This window comes from Felis catus, chromosome C1 (genome assembly GCF_018350175.1).
Source record: "Felis catus isolate Fca126 chromosome C1, F.catus_Fca126_mat1.0, whole genome shotgun sequence".
NCBI classification, from domain to species: Eukaryota; Metazoa; Chordata; class Mammalia; order Carnivora; family Felidae; genus Felis; species Felis catus.
In genome coordinates, this window is record NC_058375.1 from 205,567,522 (window position 1) to 205,588,427 (window position 20,906).

Here is a 20,906-nt window from a genome sequence, read left to right on the forward strand (position 1 = left end):
TTATTTAATTCCCATAATTTAATCATATCAATTTCCAGTTGTGTTTTACATTTTAATATTATTATATAGTCTCGTTGAGATTACCCTGAAATAATCTCTTATTGTGGAATGAAATTTGCATGTAGAGCCATGTGTAGAGATTCTATGTTACATTCTTACTACAGTAAGATTCAGTTAGCACTAACTTAATTTAGGACACATGAGCTCCTAGCTTCCACTTTGGTTTTTTAATAAGATCCTCTTATTTTTTTTTTTAATTTGAAAATTGGGCTAATCTTAATGATGCTGGGGTAGGAAGTCTTTATTTTAAGGGTTCTGATTTTATGATCATGTTAGTGAGATTTGAAAGTCCCAGTCCTGTGTTACAGAAACTTCCTGCCCATTCTTACAGACTGTGTGCTGCCCACATCTCAAATCTGCTGAGAGGGCTGACTAATCAATTCACCAACCTTGATAAAATGCCTGGAAATGCCCTGAAGAATCACACAAAATAATCATTCATATCATAGACACAATACAAGCTGGAAAAAGTTTCAAGCTTTAGATTAAATACTCTTCCTACACCAATTATCTAACTTTATTATGGTTTTCCATCTTCTTTTCTGTCTTCAAGGTGGCATTTAGCATAAAATATTCACATGCTCTCATGATACTAAATAGAAAATACCTTTATATTAAAAAAAGGAAATAGAAAATTGTCATGACTATTCAATCAAAGTAGTCACTGAAAGTGAGATGTAGGGTGAGTCTGAATTCTCCACCTATCCACAGATCACAAAGGCCCAAAACTGAGCAAAAGTCAGGGAAATAAATTGAGCCACACGACCTTCCCTTCCAATGGGTTTGATTTCTATCAAAGTCAGATGTAGCATTTCCCTGACTAATCACTTACCTGGAAAGGAGAGAATAGAAACATTATTATTTCCATCTGGACCCAGAAACTCAAATGAAATTCAGCAAAGAAAATAAAGTTAGTCATCCAAAGACTAGAAAAATTTCCCTTCTAAGCCTCTGAACCGAAACTCGGATTAGGTGAAGTTCGGATCAATCACTCGTCTAATTACAACACACATTATAATTAGAAACTGGCCAGACTGGTTCAAGTTTCTTCAAGTCTGAAATGAGAGTGGTGCCCTTTTCTTTGGTTATCATCCATTTATTAAGTTGTATTGCTTATTAAAAAACCTCAGAAGCATCTTAAATAGCAGGGTTTGTTTTGGTTTGGTTTTTGCCCTGAGCAGCACGAATGACTGTCTTCTACTAGGCTTGGGGCAATATTCTTGGAGACCTTATGCATGAAGGAGAAAAGAACCTGATTCACAGCTACACTTGCACCCCCTGCAGTGACCCGGGGCGTCTGTTCTAGGTTGGCTCATTTGTCTTTGTAGTATGCATACTTGATGTGTATTTTTCCCTTGGCCAGGCCAGCTTTTAAATTTAAGCTAGTGACTACCAGGAAGGAAGGGGAAAGTTACATTTTCATTTGCACATTTCATACTTGAAAGAGGAACATTGCATAGCTGTCTAATAACATGAAGGATGGTCATTACAGAGCAAGGAAAAGTGGTTCCCCCTAAAAGGAGAGAAAGGTTCAATTGGTGTTTCTAAAGAGCACAAAATTGCGGCTTTGCTTGCATAACACAGTGACCATTTTGTAAATTTTTTTTGTGTGTTTGTTTTGATGATTAGACTAAACTACCACCTTCCTAGGTAGCGGGCCCCAAAAGGACAAATATAACTTGCAAATATTAGCTAGTTTACAATTTAATCTACAGTCCAAGAAGAATTCAGATGATCTGATTCCTTGTATTATGCTCTTTTCCCAAAGGGTACAATCAAAATTGCCATTTACAAAAATTATTTAAAGTCTTCAAATTTTAACTGATAATAAGCTACAAGTCTCCTAACTCCTCAGAGCACCCTTGGATCAAGTAGAGCAAAATTGCAACTAAGATCCGCCCCGCACCCTGCCACCATCAAAAACGGACAAACTTCGAAGCCAGAAGACCTAGGAAACGGTTTATAAATCACATTATGAGGGGAACAGGTAGAACTTCCCCCACCTTCAAATTCAGGGCTCCATGGGTTTCTCAATGAGCAAGAGCCATAGGAAAGAGTTTTCCCAGTGCCCGTAAGAGTCTGAAATGCTGCCTTTACAAAAGTGCTCACTTGATCTTCTGTTGTTGGAGACGCATCCACTTTACAACTAAATTATTCCTGTGGATCTGATCAGCATGAGCAAAGGGAAAATCCTCCCTGTTTTCTGCCTGAGACTTGGAACTATCGACTAAGAATGTTCTCTAGAGAGGAAAGAAATGGAAGAGAATGGGGAAAAATTCACCATCTGATTAAGCTTTTCTGTAATCCTTGCTTACAGGACTCGATTTCCCAGAACAGAGGGAGTTAAAAACTAGTGAGGAATTACCCAGACCAGCAAGGATTACCTTGGTCAAGTCCAAGATCGTTTCATACATATGCACGTTTTCTCCTTCTCAGAAACTTAAAGACTTCCACAACCATACGAAAAGGACTCACGGCCTCAGAAGAATCAAACAAGAGACAAAATTGTGTGCCACAAGAGAAAAAAATTGTTTGCCTCAGAACACAAAAATTTTAACTGATATTTTTAAATTGATTTGATTTGCGAAATTTGCAAAGGCTAATAAGTAAATTCGCTTTAACAGCTCTGATAGAGCCAAGACTTAATATGCCAGCAGACAACACCCCCACCTGTATCCAGCCACATTTTCTAATTTAATCTATCATCCCCTTCCTCTCTCTCTCTCTCTCTCTCTCTCTCTCTCTCTCTCTCCTTCTCTCTCTTCCTCTCTCGCTGCCCCATAACACATCATGAAATATTGGACATAAGACACACAACGGCAGACGAAAGACTCATTTTCCTACAGCCAAAGAACACAATAGGCGTGTGCAATGCAAGGACCGACTGAGGATAAGCTCTAGGCAGTAACGATGGGGAGACAGACAGAAACGGATGCTCAAGAGGTGTCACTGGTCACTGTGGGCCGGTGCTGGCATGTGAGTGTCACAGTGGGCAGCACCAACGCAGTGAATAGAGAACAGGGACGAGGGTCTGGATTTAGTAGGACAAGACTAGCTGCAGGCAGAAAAAAAGGGAAAGATGGAAGAACATGTGCCCTACATGAAACTTGCCATCTCTCCCTAATCACATCTTAGGGTCCTCAAGAGAATACAAAGAAAGAAAAGACCTGAAGTTCTTTCACAGAGCATATGGCCATGTCTCCCTCTCCTTACGGAATGGCCCATAGTCACTGCCTCCATGTCCTCCCCTCCCGTTCTCCGCTCTCCATTCTCTTCTTCAGTCAGGCTCTCCTCCTCATTCGCTGACACTGCTCTTGTCAAACCCTCCCACCCATTCTCGGTGCTCACTCCAGGGCACAGTGTTTAGACCCCTTCCCTATGTGTGCTCGCTTTAAGAATAACCTCATTCAGTCCCACGGGCTTTGAATAGGCTGGTGCCTTCTCAATTTTTTTTTTTTATTTTTTTCATGTTTATTTATTTTTGAGAGAGAGAGAGACAAAGTGTGAGCAGGGGAGGGGCAGAGAGAGAGAGGGAGGGAGGCACAGAACTCGAAGCAGCACAGAGCTGTCAGCACAGAGCCCAACGCGGGGCTCGAACCCACGAACCGCGAGATCATGAGCCAAAGTCGGCCGCTTTACCAACTGAGCCACCCAGGTGCCCCGGTGGCTGCTCAGTTAATTCAGCAGCACCCCCCCCCCCCCGCCAAATCTCCCCTGAACAGATTCATATATCAAAATGCTTATCTGACATCTCCACTTGAAAGTTGACTGAACATCTCAAAGTGAACGTGTCCCAGACCAAACTCTAGGCTTGGAGCCATATTCTTGGAGACCTTATGCGTGAAGGAGAAAAGAACCTGATTCACAGCTACACTTGCCCCAAACTACTGCTCCTGCAGTATTCCCTGCCCCAGAGTCTACCGTGCAGATGCTCAGCCAAAAACTTGAAGTTCTTCTTGAGGCCTCTCTTCATGTCACACCTCGAATCAAACCTCTCAGTTCTACCGCTATCTGGAATCTTCCCACTTGCACTCGCCCCCAAGCTGCCATATTGCAACTGTCTCCCTATGTCCGCTCCCACCGTCACCCTCCTACAGACCGTTTCCCCCCACGGCAGCCTGAGGAATCCATTTGAATAATAATTCAAATCATGCCTCTTCTCTGGTCAGACCAATCATTCAGAATACAACCCAAAGTCCCTATCCTTGCCTGCAAATGCTTCATGCCCTGACCCCCAACATCTTTTCCTATCTGGTCTCCTATTAACTTTTCACCAAGACCCACCCATGCTGGCCTCCTTGCTAATTAAAAAAAAAAAAAAAAAGCCAAGCACACCCCCAATTCAGAATTTACAGTTCTCATGCCTGAGATACTTTTCTCTCAAATCTCTGCATACCTTTGTCCTAGGACCCTTCAAGGTTATAGGAAGGATATCACCCCATCAGAAAGGCCTTGCCTCATTCTCTACACAACAATGCACCTCCCATCTTCCTCTTCCCCCTTTTTTTTTTTCCTTCCTAGTACCTTCACCATTTGATACCTTAAATATCCACTTGTCTGTGATGAATGATTCTTCTTTGGTTTTCTCTTTTCAAGGCTAATTCTTTTTAATTTTTATCTAAACCCAAGTTAGTTAACATACCGTGCAGTGGCAATTTCAGGAATAGAATCTAATAATTCATCACTTACACACAACACCCAGTGCTCATCCCAACAAGTGCCATCCTTAACGGTCATCGCCCGTTTAGCCCATCACCCCACCCAACACCCTTCTAGCAACCCTCAGTTTGTTCTGTGTATTTCAGAGTCTCTTATGGTTTGCCTCCCTCTGTTTTTTTGCGATGGATGGTACTTCTTCAACTAGAAGCTCACTAAGGACAAATAATTCTGTGGAGGTTATTGCTGTATCCTCAGCACCTAAGACTGAGTCGGGTCAACAGAAGTTTTACAGAGCATAGCCGTGTGTTGCATGGATGGAAGCTATTGATCCAGCTGTTAATCAATCAACAAAACTGATCCTATCTTAACAAATCATTCCGGTGACCTCAGCTAGGATTCACAAATTGATGGGGCCCTGGAGATCCTCATTATATCCTTGTAGAGAGGAACAAGTTGGTTCCAGCTACAAATATAAGAGATAGAAAATACATGTGATAGGATTATACAAATAGAAAATAGTCTTCACTAAGGTACAAAGGCTACGATCGATCGTTAGAGATACCCTGATTGCGATTACCTAGCAACTGCCTAAGAGTGAAGGGAGAACATGAGCTCTCAGACTTCAAGGCCAAGTACTAACTGGCTTTGGGAACCTATAGAAACCTGGTGTTCCTATTATGCTCCAAAGGTGACATTTCACACTCAAATGCCTACAGACTATTCAGGTAAAGCAAGAGATGGAGGAGGCCAGAGGGATAAACTGGAGGGTACAAGCCCCATCCAGAGAGGCCACTGTGTTCCTTGCTCCAGTGGGGTTCCAAGTGGGAACATTGGACTGTGAGGATATTTGAAGCACAGGTGACAAAATTCCCTGGGTCTTGACTGTCCTTTTGACTCCTGGTTTTATGGAGTGAGCTTGCTGTCATCGCCTTAGTGTTAAAGGAGGGCCCCCTCCCCATCCCTTTGAGGCCAACACTATGGGATAATCACGAAAGGTCTGCCTGGGGCTTCTGCCAGTGGGTCACCCATTTGCAACCTTGACTTTAAAGCATTAGTTGTTCACCATTGCGTTAGAAACACCATTATATCAGGGCAACTGGGTGGGTCAGGTCATGATCTGACTTTGGAATGTCACGTACATGCTTCTTTTGATGAAGTCAGTCACTAAAGAAGGATATCAAAACTAGGAATGATCAGAAGAGAGTCCCGTGTGACTTACGGGAAGATAAGCTGGGTACAGTGCTAGCAGAATTATCTAGAGCCTCCAAAAAAGAAGAAACAAAACAAAACTTCAGAACTGTAAGTCATATACTGGGGTTCTACTGGGCCAGAGGATAATATTCTGAGGGACTTGAAGACTCATGGGCATTCAAGTCAGCTCACAAACAAGGCAGGGACCCCAGAACCTTACCATCTACAAATGGATAGATGGTACCATAGTTTGTATCTGTCCCTTCTGTCATGCTGCGCCTGGATTCCATACTGAAATCAGCATACATTGCAAGGATTCTACCCCTCCTATGTTATGGAACACCAGCACCTTAGCACAGGGGAACCAGGATTATCACTCTGGGCAAAGCTGCAGACTTTGAAAAAGGACACACAGGGAGTGCAAGAGGGCAGGCTTGTAATGGAGAAGCTTGAAGGGCCTTTGAAAAACCAGACAGAAACCATGTTACTGTTCACCATGTTGGTCCTGGAATCCTTTTATGAAGAGGTCCTGTGAGCACTGGACCATAAAAGCTAGGCTGGATCATTCAAGTTCCCTCTGACCTACGAAGTGAAGTGGCACATGACCCAGACTCTCACGGCACAGCAGTTTTACAAAGTGGTAGGTTCCCTACGTGTCCCCTTGGTGAAATTCTATAGAAAGAAACAAGATAATAGGCACTGAATAATTCTGTTAAATGGTCATCTGTTGTTTTAAGAGAACTGCGAAAGTGGTAACTTTTAACAACAACAACAAAAAAAGGACGATCATTGGCAAATGACTAGTGAACAAGTTTTATTCTTTTTCTCTCTTTGCAGTTTTGCTTGGTCAGCCTATCACACACCAACCAGTTTGAGCTGCATCAGACTTTATGGGTTTTTCCTTCCTTTTAATTAACTTTAAGATCTTATTAGCCCAATTATTAGCAATATGTTACAAGGCACCAAGACTGCAGCTGTGAATGTGTCTTTATTAAAAAGGCACTGCCATGACTTAAGAAACTTTGAGCATTATTATAAACTCTATCAAGGCGAGAGAGATAATTCAGTTTGCAAATTGGTCCCAATTCAAACTGGGCAAGGGAATGCAAATTAGGTTTGAATGAATGTGCTCCCCCCTCCCACTCTACCCTCAAAACATCTAATTTCTATTAGCAATTAGCATCAGTAGACTTTACACTGGCACTTGGAAAGGTGTACCAACTCATAAAATAAGAACCAGAGGTGTGATGTTATTTTAACTTAAGAATGGATGTGTGAAGAAGGAAGAGAAATGGGCCTGTACATTTCTCATCCTTCCTAAGGGACACATAAATCACCCTAAGTTTTACCCGGCTTGAAGGGCTAGAATATAGTAAACTATTCTCTGCTTTACAAACCAGGCAATTCTAAGAGGAACAAGAATGAATTCGTCACAGACTTGGCCCCACGGAACATTCTAAATATAGAATCAGCTTGTCTTTGTCCACAGCTTGTCTCTTCTAACAGCTTCACCAAGGACTCAAACAGCAGGTTCCTTTATTAAAAATGGAACGAATATCTTCAGGTGCAGAATAGTTTAAAGGCCTTTTCCAGGCAAAAGTAAAAGAAAATGCTAAACTAGCGACCTCTAGGGATCTGTACGTTCTACCCCGGGTTCGCAGACTGTCTGATACAAAAACTAAGACCACAGGACCACAGCTCTTTCACACCTCTTGTATTGTATTCCAGAGCTTCTCAAACATTAGGATGCTTTGAGCCATTTGGAGTCTTTTGGAAAATACAGATTCCCTGGCCCTACCCCCCAAAGATGCTCACTCGGCACATCTTGGGTGCAACACGGGGATTCTCATGGCACTGGAATGTTCGGTGATTCTGAGCAGAGAGTCTTTGGATCGCACTTCTCTTTAGAATAGAAGTGAATCACAATCCTCTTTTTTTCTGTGACCTGGCCCTGGTCAAGGAAAAGAATACGCAAATAAACAACTTCTCTTCTTTGGTTCCACTGGAAGTGGGCAATTTGGTAATTATCAAAAAAAAAATCATAACAAATATAAATAACACAAAGTCAGATAGACCTTCCACGCCCAATAATTTACTTTTAAAATTTTACTCCATGTGGGTGAGTTCAGCAGAATAGCTAAGAAGCACATTTCATACTTATAAAGCCATTGGACAACACTGTTCTGAGCCATTGGAACAATACTTCAAGTATCACCTACTAGCAAGAAATAGCTACAAAAAGGAAGCAAAACTCTGTTAGCTTTTTATATTAGTCGAGAAAAATGAGACACCTTAGTTTTTGTTGTTCTTTGTGTATTTCAGGATTGTTATAGTGCCTCCTGTAAGTGATCTCACACCTTTACCACAGAGTTTCTTGACCTTGGCGCCATTGACATCTGGGGCAGGATAATTCTGTGTGGTTGGGGGCCATCCTGTACCACTGTAGGATGTATAACAGCATCCCTGGCCTCTACCTAAAAGATGCAGAAGTACCTCCTCCCCACTTATGACAACCAAAACTTCCCCATATTAACAAATGTCCCCTGGCAGTAAAAACAACGCCGGTTAAGAATTGTTATTGTACTGGTATTGCGTAATATCGTGTTATGCTTATCAAGTGCTTACGTGCACATTATTCTAATGGGTGGGGCCAATGCTACCACTGCAAATACAGCTAACGTTTACTACATGCTAAGCACTGTGATTTTTAAAAAAGAAAAAACAAAGCACCTAATATATCTGATCTTGTTTAATCATCCTTTTTAACCCTTTTTCACAGACGAAGACGCTCAGGCCAAAAGACTTGCCCAAAGCGGTAAAGCGGTGGAGCAGAGTTTCACATCCGGTAACGTCACCCCAGAGCCCACATGTTTAACCTCCACTCTTGATGAAGCGAAACTGATGATGTCTGCGACCCCTCACAGTTTTCACTCCAAAACTGGCAACACTAACAAAGGCGTTCACACAAAAAAATCAACACCAAGCACAGGGACAGCTGCTCAACAAATACAAGGACAAAAAACTCTGCAAACGAGTGGCATTAGGATAAACCTCATTAATTCTGATTCATCCATTTAGAGCTTGCCGTAGTTCAAGGGGGAGCTGGGCTAGCACTGACCTTTTCACTGTGTGCAAAAGAAGTATCTGTGAAGTGATAGCAGACATAGGGTTCCCAAGGGCGTGCTCCAGGACTGGAAAACACACAAACACCACTATACGTCCCAGTTACCATCTATGCAGAGACCAACACTGCTTAGATGCTAAATGCCAGTAGCCCGTCTAATTATTGAAGTAGGTCCTCAACTGGACCGCACGTGGCCTATCTACAGTGACGGTATTCACTCAAAATTGACAAAATTGCCTATCTTTAACAACAGTTTTCAAATACACTCTGATACCATTTGGGATCTCCCTCTCCTGGGCCTAGGGACTGCTGATCTCTTTCGGGGACTGGCACAAATGGTTGTCAACACAACTGGCACAGAAGGTCATCACAAATGGATCAGGCTTGGCCCTCAAGATGATGTTATTTACCCTTCCTGCCTTGGCACACCAGCACAAACAACGTTTTGAATTTGTTTTGTACATAGTCATATCCTAGACATCTTGAAAATCGAGGCATTTATTGTGTCTCAGATATTGGGTTAAATGCTGGAGATACAGAGATGAGGAAAACACCATTTCTCTCCTCAACAAGTTTACAAACTACTAGGAGATATGGAGAGGGGTCTAGATGGTTCCAGTACGTGTGCAGGTGAAATACACACAGAAGGAATGATTAAAGAGGAAGACTTCCTGAAGAGGGTGGCTCTTGGATGATGGCTGCACAAGGACGAAAAGGAAACATCTCACAACAGTAAACGTGATTGTCTGTGGTGATAGGATGCTGGGGAATTTTCATTTTCTTTTTAATGCTCTTTTGTATTTACCAAAATTTATCAGTGAAAATAGATTTCTGACATAACTGGGAAAATGCATGGAAGAGTAAATGACAGGCAAATGGGAAGAAAGTATAATCTACCCTTTCTAGGAACCTTGCTGTGTGGGGGAAGAAACGAAATAATGAAGCCAGTACTGGGTGATGCGGGGTCCAGAAAGGGACTTTTTCCTTTTGTCTTCATTTTTAATTGTTATTTATTTACTTATTTGCTTATTTGAGAGAGAGAGAGAGTGGGGGTGGGCCAGAGGGCAAGCGGAAGAGAGAGAGAATCCCAAGCAGGCTCCATGCTGTCAGCACAGAGCCTGATGTAGGGCTAGATCTCACAAACCATGAGATCATGACCTGACCAGAAATCAAGAGTCGGAGGCTTAACTGACTAAGCCTCCCAGGTGCCCCTCTTTTGTCTTCTTTTTAAGCTGAACGTGAGTTGAGCATACTTACAAACTCTAGGAAAAAACGGCAGTTGAAAATACAAAAGGAAGGACGGGTAAGCAGATGGAACAGACAAAATGAGACCTCTGCTCTAGTCCCGGAAGACACCGGAATCTACATGCTCAAAAGAGCAATTTGGAGAGATTACCATCAGTTATGAGAAATGGCGTCTCTAAAGAAATAGGTGGGAGTGGGGAGACTTACATAGAGGGTGAGACACTGATCGGGACCTCTGTCTGCTCCCTTGAGGTCACTGAACATAGGAGGACTGCAGCAGAAAGGCTACCCACTATAAATAAAGTTACTAAAGTCTGCAGAATCTAGTTCAAAGGAGGCCCCTTGAGATTCCCACCTGCCATGGAGTGAGGGATGCTGACCCAGCTGACAGCTTTACCATTAAAGCTAGCAGACAAATCCCACAAATCTGGCAAAAGACAGTAATTCATGAAACAAGACTTCCTTTCCCCCTCAAGTGGGTGAGGATACTTCCCTCCCCAGTGCCAGGGAAGGGAGTACCCACAAACATCATTACTAATTCTCATGTGTATCTGCAAGAAGAGGACTAGCATTTTTCAACTTGATTGAACATTTGCTCAACACCAGGCTTAGATCTCCAGTCCTGGTACTATGGAAGAGAGGGGAAGAGCACGGGGCAAGATGGTGTTGGGGTACGAGGGATCTGGGATCAGTTTGTCAAACCCCAATTCACAGGTGACAGCTCTAATCTCCAGAACTGGACAAATGGGGTACCCTTGACAAGAACCACCACAACCTGGGCCAAAGAATCGAGTGAAGCAGAGAGGGCGGCCAACACAGGCTTCAGAGGAAAGATAGGCTGAGCTTGACGAGCAACCACCAAAACCCAGAGAAACTGCTAGAAGCTGAGTTTCTCTTCCATGAATCTCTCAGGACCTGCACCAATCCACCATGAGCCTATGGACTCATAAGCATGAGTCATATTAGCGGCGATCACCATCCCCTTCCCTTCTCTCCTCCCCAACACCAGAGAAGAAAAAGAAGGGGCAGGGGGAGCAAGAAGCAAGAGACCACTCACCATCTTCACTCCCAGGCTGGCTGCTGTAACCACAAAGCTGGCCTTCGCTGCTAAAGCAGGGGAAAGTGTTGTAGGTTGACTAGAAGCAAGTTTTAATATCCGAGAACAGACTTTTAATAACCGAATAGGATTAGACGTATCGAATCATACTAATTTGAACTTAGAGGTACCTTCCACCCAGGGAGAAAGGGTGGATTTTACAAAACCTAGCAGAGGCAATTATTAGGGGCAGAGAAAATATTTCATGCTTCACCTTGTGGTTTGGACTCTTTTGAACTAATTATATACATATATGAATATATCTATATGCACATTTGTGTTTTTTAAGTCATTATTTTAATGACCAACAAGGATGCTATGAAAGAACATCTGTATAGTTTTAATACTGATTAATTCTGTCACTTTGTTTATAGTGTTCTTGGAAAGAGATAAGATGACGAGGGGAATCGAATCAGAATTTAACCCTTGTCTGCAAGTAGAACCCTCTTTAGAAGCAAGATAGACATTTCTCAAAACCTAACAAGAACAGGAGACATTTTCCCTTCTTTTATTCATAGGATGACTAAAAGGCACTTGGATACCTGCCCAGAGGTCTGGCTTGCTCTCGGAAGCTGGAATCACTTGGCTGTTGGATTGCCGAGCCCTGACTGCCTGGCCTCCCAGTAAGCCGTTCTGGGGCCTCAGAACACGGCCACCTGCTTCTGGACTGTTCTCCTGTTGGATCAGTCTCACTGCTTTAGGGCTCTTTCCTTTGTCCTGTCCTTTACCCTTCTCCCAAGGTCATCCTCCTAGCACAAAAGCCTACTGAAACCATTTTCCTGTTAGAAATCTTCAGGGACTTTCCATTGCCCCCACGGCTGTTTGCAACATGGGACCAGCCTGACCTTCCAGAGGCATCCCTGCCCTGTTTCCTGTCTCACCCAGCATTCACCACTTGTCTCAGCGTCCATGTTGCAGCCACACTGAAGTCTTGCTTTTCCCTAAACACAAGATTTTTATGCCTTTGTGTCTTGGCATATGATCGCCCAACTCCAGACGTTGCTGGCTAAACCTACCCTCCTGAACCCTGTCAGAATGTCATCCCCATTGAGGGAGACCTCCCCTTCCCCCTGACACCGAGCCAGTCATGGCCTTCCCTGTAGTCTTCTACTGTGCTGGAAGTCCTGCCGTGTACTTGGCGGATAGTGCGATGCGATGGTTGGAGTCCAACACCTGACTCGTAACACCTGCTTTCCCTTCAGTAATGAATGTGCACTTGTAAATTAAGATAAGGAAGCCAAACGTAGACAGTGCTGAGATCTGACACACGGTGGGAGACAGCCAGCAGCCTGGAGGTGCGGGGGTAGGAGCCACAAGTGACAGGGCCTCTGGGGCACAAGTGTGTGTTTCCTGGGAACAGGGAGGTTCCTGGCTGGAGTGGGCGAGGAGAGTGGGCGATGGTCTGGCAAAGGTAGGCAAGGCCACACCCTGCAGAGCCTGGTGGACCACGATCTCATCTTTAGCTTGAGAACAGCCGAGAGGCATTGAAGAGTTTTATGACTGGGGAGCGACCTGATTCTATTTGCATTTTCAGAAATGTCTAGCTTCAGTGTGAAGGGTAGACAGGACTGAGGCCAGGATGTGGGGAGGCCTTTTAGGGGGCTAATCTGAACGGGAAACAAATACTGGGAGCTTGGACAGGAGAGGGACAAAGCAGATGGGAGAATTTGGGTAGATTCAAATTTAAATTCTTCCTAGAACTCCTAAGAACCAAACGGATTAAGTACTCCCATTAAATACTCAGGTAGCATTAAAAAACTAAAAAAGGCATCCCCTTAAAATTATGGTTGCTCTAGACAGCTTATCATAAAATGGATTTGGTTAAATTTTACTATTGAGGAGAAAAGCAAAGGGTGAAATTATACATGTATAATATAGTAGAAACAGTAAAACTATCTCTTTCAAGCTATCTTGTTAAAAGAGCATTTGTTACCTTAGAAAGCTCCAAGGAGGTTCTGAAACACAAAAATAAAAGTTAACAAAATTTTAAGAGACAATCATTATCTTATTTTATAACATTTTTTTTCTTTTAGAGAGAGAGAGAGAGAGAGAGAGAGAGAGAGAGAGAGAGCAAGCAGGGAAGAGGGACAGAGGGAGAGAGAGAGAATCGCAAGCAGGTTCCATGTTCAGCTCAGAGCTGGACACAGGGCTCAATCCCAGGACCCTGGGATCATGACCTGAATGGAAATCAATAGAAGCTAGCTCAAATGAGTAAGCCACCCAGGTGCCCCTTATAGCTTTTTGAGATATACTCTACATACCATACAATTAGTCCATTTCATTTACAAAACTTCATTCATTTAACGTTTTTTTTTTTTTTTTGTATTTTCACTGAGTTGTGTATCTCATCACCAGTATCTAATTCTAGAACATTTTCATACTCCAAAAAGAAACCCATTACCCATGACTAGTCACTGTTAATTTCTTCCCAACCACCTCAGCCCTAGACAAACACTAATCTTTACTACCGATTCTGGACATTTCATATAATCAGAATCATACAACACGTGACCGTCTGTGACTAGCTTCTTTCTCTTAGCATAATGTTTTCAAAGCCCATCCGTGTTGCCACATGCATCCGTACTCCATTCCTTTCTAACATCAGGCAATGTTCCCTTGCAAGAATAAACGACATTTCGTTTCTCCATTCATCCATTGATCGACATCTGCGTGGTTTCCACTTTTTTGGCTATTATGAACGATGCTGGTATGAACATTCGTGTACAAGTTGAGGGAACATACATCTGCATTTCTCTTGGCAATATACCTGGACACCTTAAGTCCTGTATTTAATCACTGAGGAACTGCCCAGCTGTTTCCCAAAGCAGCTGCCCCGTTTCCATTGTCTTCAGCTGTGTGTAAGCATAGATCGATCTTCCCACATCCTCATCAACTCCTGTTACTGTCCGTCCTTTGGATTCCAGCTCTCCTGGTGGGTGTGAACTGGTATTCTCGTTGTGGTTCTGATTTGTGTTTCCCTGGTGGCTACGGATACTGAGTATCTTTTCAAGCACTAACAGTCCACTTGCACATCTGCTTGGGAGAAATATTTATTCCTCCATTTGGAGAAATGTCTGTCTCCTGTGCCTGTTTTAAAACGTGACTAGTTGTCTTTTTATCGTCGAGTTAAAGACTCATTTATGGATTCTAGGTACAAGTCCCTTACCAGTTATATGCTTCACCAGCATTTTCTCCCATTCTGTGGGTTGCCTTTTCACTTTCTGGTTGGTGTGTTCTTAATTTTTTTTTAATTTTTCATCATATCTGATTTATCTCTTTTTAATTTTTTTAATGTTTGTTTATTTTTGAGAGAGAGAGACAGAGACAGAGTGTGAGCGGGAGAGGGTCAGAGAGAGAGGGAGACACAGAATCCCAAGCAGGCTCCAGGCTCTGAGCCGTCAGCCCAGAGCCAGACATGGGGCTCGAACCCATGAACGGGGAGATCACGACCTCAGCCGAAGTTGGACGCCCAACCAACTGAGCCGCCCAGGCACCCCATGATTTATCTTTTTCTTCTGTGGCTCTATTTTACTATCTTTTAGAAAAGAACGATTTTTATGAAACTATGGGATTATTCAACAGAGTTGTATTTAAGACACTCATATCTTTCTCCTACCAACAAGAAGACAACCTAAGAGCCATTTTTCCTCAAGATTTCGGAGTCATTTTCTCCAACACTTGGATTGCCTCCTCAAAGCTAAAAGATTATAAGCAATGCCAGCCAACTCTATCTTTAGCAAAGGCAATTAAGCAGCCTGTCTCAGGCTTATCAGCTCTATGTCATTTTATTAGCCAAAGCAATTAGAAGAACTTATCATTTTTTAAAATCACATAATTATTGACTACCGCAACCCCTGTTACTGAGAAAGGTGATGATATGTACACTGCTCAGAGGTAAAATGGAAATAAAGAGTGAAAAAGAGAGCCTGAACGATAAAGGTGAGAGGAGAAAAGAAACATAAATTACAATTAGAGTGAAGCACTGTGGAACCGTAATGCATTTTTTAAGACCCTTTCAGTCAAATTAATGAAAACGAAAGAGGCTCAATATTTGCATTGGTAGAATTTTGATTTAAAGAGTACAATTCTTTCTTTTAATGAAATCTCCCACCTGTTCATTTTCACTGAAAAGCTTTTAGGGGGCCAAGGAAAATGTTTTCAAGATTTTACTTATAAAATAATTAAGGGGCGCCTGGGTGGCGCAGTCGGTTGGGCGTCCGACTTCAGCCAGGTCACGATCTCGCGGTCTGTGAGTTCGAGCCCCGCGTCAGGCTCTGGGCTAATGGCTCAGAGCCTGGAGCCTGTTTCCGATTCTGTGTCTCCCTCTCTCTCTGCCCCTCCCCCGTTCATGCTCTGTCTCTCTCTGTCCCAAAAATAAATAAATGTTGAAAAAAAAATTAAAAAAAAAATAATAATAATTAATAAACAGCACAGGCTGCGAGCATGTGTCTAAAAAAGCATGCAACACACCTTCATTTTGATCATCTCAAAATCGGCACGTTCCTCAAGGGCTGGGCTCCTAAACTGTGCGTCTTTGGGGCCCCAGGGCTCAACATGTGTTTGCGCTGGGAAGGCGCTCAAAGACAGAAACTCCTTCATGGAACTCAGCTCTCTGACAAAGTGTCCTGAATAAGCTCAAAGGTCATATGGGCCTCCATGAGTTCATTTAAGGATATTTCTTCTCGGTGTTACATTTAACAGCCCAGGTTATTCTGGACGTGGGCTTTTCCCACTCAAGTTTTCGCTGAACGCCGTTGCGAAAACACTTGTTCACGTCAGTTTTATTTTACTGAGAAATAAAGCAGATTCACCAGCAGGATTAACCTATTTGGTTTGATTTGGAGGGCATCAGTGAAACTGTGCTCTGGGCCCAACCATGCCATCCTGCCTCTCTCTGTCTGCTTCCAAGCATGAGCTTCCCTCCCAAGTGTCTTCCAGCAGGAGGCAGGGATCACACCATCCAGGGAGACTGGCACGGCCACCAAGTGATCCATACACCTGTTCCAGATAACTCTTCTCTTTCTTCCTGCCCTTCCATTGTCTGTGCCTGCTTACATTCGGATCAGCTCATTCCCTGTCTTCACATCCACTCCTGCCTGGGGATCAAGGCCATGAACTCCGGATGGTCTTGTTCTGCCCTCTTCCAGCTGTGCCCCATCGGCCTAGCATAGAGAGTGCACCACCGTGCCCACACAGAGCCTGGAGCCACCCCCACCCCCACCGAGCCGTGCCCCAGCATCCTGGAGTTTGCCGCTCAAATGCTGCCCCAAGTCTACTTGCGAGGCCTGTACAAGGCTTCTTTGTGGGCTCCCTCCTTCCGTGGGTAGACCTTCAGGCCTGAGGGCCAACCAGGGGGTAACTGTTGGCAAGAGAGACACAGACAATTTGAATATATGGCCGGAAGTGTCCAAACATGTGCTTATTTAATATCCTCAAAGTGTGAGGTGGACCAGAGGGCGGGAGGAGGAGAGCGTGAGCCATCTGCATGGACGGCCAGCCAGGGCCAAATCTGCCCGTGCCATTGCATTTCAGTATGCAATTTATGGACTCTAGGGAGTCTTAGAATCCAAAACTCTGTTTCCCTAGGTTATTACAAAAGATTATCTATCAAGGTAGGAGAACAGAATGCATTTTATTTAATATATTAACTTAATTACTCAATATGGTATAGAGGTGTTCATTTCTACTTCCTCCCTGGACCCTGGTAATGTGAGCATCGGGCCTGGTAGGTGTAGAGCTCGAGTCTAGTTGATTTGTTAGAACTATTTATTATGTCCCTGTGTCATGCTAGGTACTTTTTTAGACCCTGGGGGTCAGCAGCAAACTGGACAGATGAGGTCCTGCTTTTAAGGAGCTTACACTCCAACAAAAGAAGATAAGTAATGTCTAGTGACCCAATGTATGCATTCATTTACTCACTCAACAAATACCAACTATCAAATTCTGTCCTCAGCACTAGAGACTGTGAGCAAAACAGAAAACAAAAAAACTAAACAAACATGCAAACAAAACCAAAATAGCCTCATAGGGTCTATGTTACAACTTCAAATATTATTAAAAGTAAAGAAAGGGGCGCCTGGGTGGCGCAGTCGGTTAAGCGTCCGACTTCAGCCAGGTCACCATCTCGCGGTCCGTGAGTTCGAGCCCCGCGTCAGGCTCTGGGCTGATGGCTCAGAGCCTGGAGCCTGTTTCCGATTCTGTGTCTCCCTCTCTCTCTGCCCCTCCCCCATTCATGCTCTCTCTCTGTCCCAAAAATAAATAAACGTTGAAAAAAAAAAAAAAGTAAAGAAAGAAAGGAGCACCTGGGTGGCTCAGTCAGTTAAGCGTCCTACCCTTGTTTTTGGCTCAGGTCATGATTTCGTGGTTTGTGAGTCTGAGCCCTGCATCGGGCTCTGTCTCTGTGCCCACAGGGCGGAACCTGTTTGGGATTTTCTCTCTCTCCCTCTCTCTCTGCCCCTTCCCCACCCTCTCAAAACTGAATCAATAAATATTTTACTTTTAAAGAAGTAAATAAAGAGATAAAAAAGGGAGTTCCCAGGGAGTAACACTTGAGAGACCCTGGCCCCATAGAAGAAGCTGTCAGGAAGGTGTCCCGGTGGGATCTATAGGATGAGAAGAGCCAAGAATGTAAAAAGCCAGGAAAAGAAAAGAGCTTCTTAGGGAAGGAAGACCAAGGCGTAAATGCTAGAAGGAGAGAACCCGGGGTATTCACGGAACAGAGGAAATCATACCTGGCTGGAGCATCATAAAACAGATGGTGAGTGTTGCTATACAGTCGACAGGAGGCAACAGAGGGGTGTTTTTTTACTCATAGTGCATTAGAGCTAAGTCCCCACTTCCCTTGCTGTCTGAAGATGTAGGGAAGGGGACATTGAACGATCACAGCAGGAAACTAGCAGCTGTGAAAGGAGGGCTTCCCCGAGTCAGGCCCGTGTCTATAAGCTGTGCAGTCAGGCTTGGGAGTCCTCGGCAGCAAAGTGAGAGGCGCATCGGGGCCACAGCCCAGCCCCAAGGGTCTACTCCTGCCAATGGATAAGCTAGTGCATCACGCAATATACATCTCCACCCAGCAAGTCTCTGGATGAGCCTGGACATGGTCTGCAGCCTGTAACTACCGACTGACAGACTTCAGGTTAAGAAACACTGGCTCTAGGGAGAAACCAACCTACAGGCTTGTCTGTGTGCCAGACACGGACTCAATACTTCCTGCCACTTCCCTCGCTCAAATGAAGTCTCACAAATCAATGACGGAGGTATCATTATCTTCCTTTAGCAGAAGAGACCAGGGCTCAAAAAGAGAAGCACATTGCCCCAGATCACACGTTGACAAACAGTGGATCTCCTGGCAGGACCTGATGCCACCTGCCTCAGCAAACAGAACATGGTCACTGGCCTGATTTACACAAAGAGGTAATCGCTCAGCTCTGGAGCAAGGCACATCCAGAATCTCAGTTTAGCCGCTATGCCAGTGGGTGACCTTGAGTGAATTACTTCACTCCTCTGAGTCTCAATTTTCTTCTCTGTAAAGTAGAGATCATTGCATGTGTGGTGATTGCAACTCGAAAGGGTTGGGTGGAGACAATGCATGTGTGATATTGTAATTTATAATAAGAAATATGTATTTGGTCTTCATCCCCATTCTAAAGAGTTTCTAAAACCTTTGGAATTCCCCAAGTGGTGAAAAGGATCAAGTGACTTTGGAATGCCCCCTACCTTACCTAAGGATGGGGGCTGGTTGCCAGAGAGCCAAACATGTGATTAGACCTTCAGAGAGGGGAGAGGGGCTAGAAGTTGAATCAAGACCAATGGTCAGTGAGTTAATCAACCATGTCTATGTAATGAAGCCTCCATAAAAACCCAAAGGACTAGGTTCAGAGAGTTTCCATGTTGCTGAACACTTGAAGATTTGGGAAGAGTGGCATGTCTGGACAAGACATGGAACCCTGAGCCCTCCCCATATGTTGCCCTACGTCTCTCTTCCATCAGGCTATTTCTGAGTATATCCTGTAAACCAGTAATCTAGTGAGCAAAATGTTTCTCTGAGTTCTGTGATTCACTCTAGCAAACTAATTTAACCCAAGAAGAGAGTCTTTGGAACCTCCAATGTACAACCAGAAGCACAGGTGATAACCTAGGCACGCAACTTCTGTCCGAGCAGGGAGGGAGCAGGGTAATTTTGTGGGACTGAGCCTTTACCCTTTGGAATCTGACACTACATCTGGGTAGATAGTGTCAGCATTGAGTTGAATGTTGCACTGAGTTGAATGTTGAATTGTAAGAAACCCAGCTGGCATCAAAGCATGGCTTGGTGGTACAGGGAAACACGCCCACCCCTGCCCCTAGCCAGGGTGGAATTAAGTGCTCAGACCTCTTAGCATGTCAAGTGGCTGGAATGTAACAAACACTAAACGAATGTCCGCTGGTTGTATCACTACTCCCTTGCTTTGCCTCTCTCTTCTGTTCAGCACTTACCATGGAGTCCCAATTGTTTATTGATCCTAAGGTGTTCTTTCACCAGTGACCACCAGCAACTTATTTAAAGATGTGCCAGAGCTTGCCAATTAGGGAGTGCTACACATGCAATATAAGTCATGAACTCTTAAGGAGCAAACCATTCATTCATCTGGGGGGTCAACACCAATATTCACAGAAAAGATTGATGCTGGGTGGTGAGTTACTGAAACAGTTGGGAAGCAGTCATCATTGTGGGTGGGGACATCGTCTTTGTCTGAAGCATCTCTCGGTTTTTGCTGAGCAGGATGAGCCTCTGTGGGACACTCTAATCCAGTGCCTGATGAATGTCACACAATTGTCTTTCTCTTCTCTTGCTAAATTAACCTTTCACGAAGATAACACCCACTTAAGCATTAATGATCACCCTTAGAGGTTTCACAAATAAAACCCGAGAACTACTGGAGCAGAATATTTACGTACACTTGAATCTCCAGGCTTCTTTATGACTTCTAGCTGGGTTTAGCTATTTCTCCCTTGTACCAGATTTATTTAAAACATGGAGCACATACTTTGGACAGGTGGTGAAAAGGACTACATGCAATTAAGGAGAAGGTGGGGTGACTTAAAGGCTTTTTGGTCAAGCTCACTCACCACCCTCATATGAGTCTTTCATGGGTTTCCATTTCCCAGCAGTCTGCGGCAGCTGCTCTCTGCATTGCCTACAAGACCACCGTCACTAGACAGGATATCATATCATTCATGAAGTACCGGGTGTCCGTAGGAGGAAAGAGTAACTGGGTACATTCAAGGTAATGGCATTGTTATTACTTTTTATTCTTAGTGGATAAAGGGCAGCATGAGTGAGATCTAAAATAGGGGTACTCAATCTATGTTACTTGCAAGCCATATATATATATATATATATATATATATATATATATATATATATGATGTGTACCTTAACTCAATAACTAGCCCTGAAACTAAAGTTTCATGGTTTATTACTCACCCTTCCTAAGGGCCATATATTCTGATAATTTCTATTCAATCTTTAAAAAAAAAAAAAAAAGCCCTGGT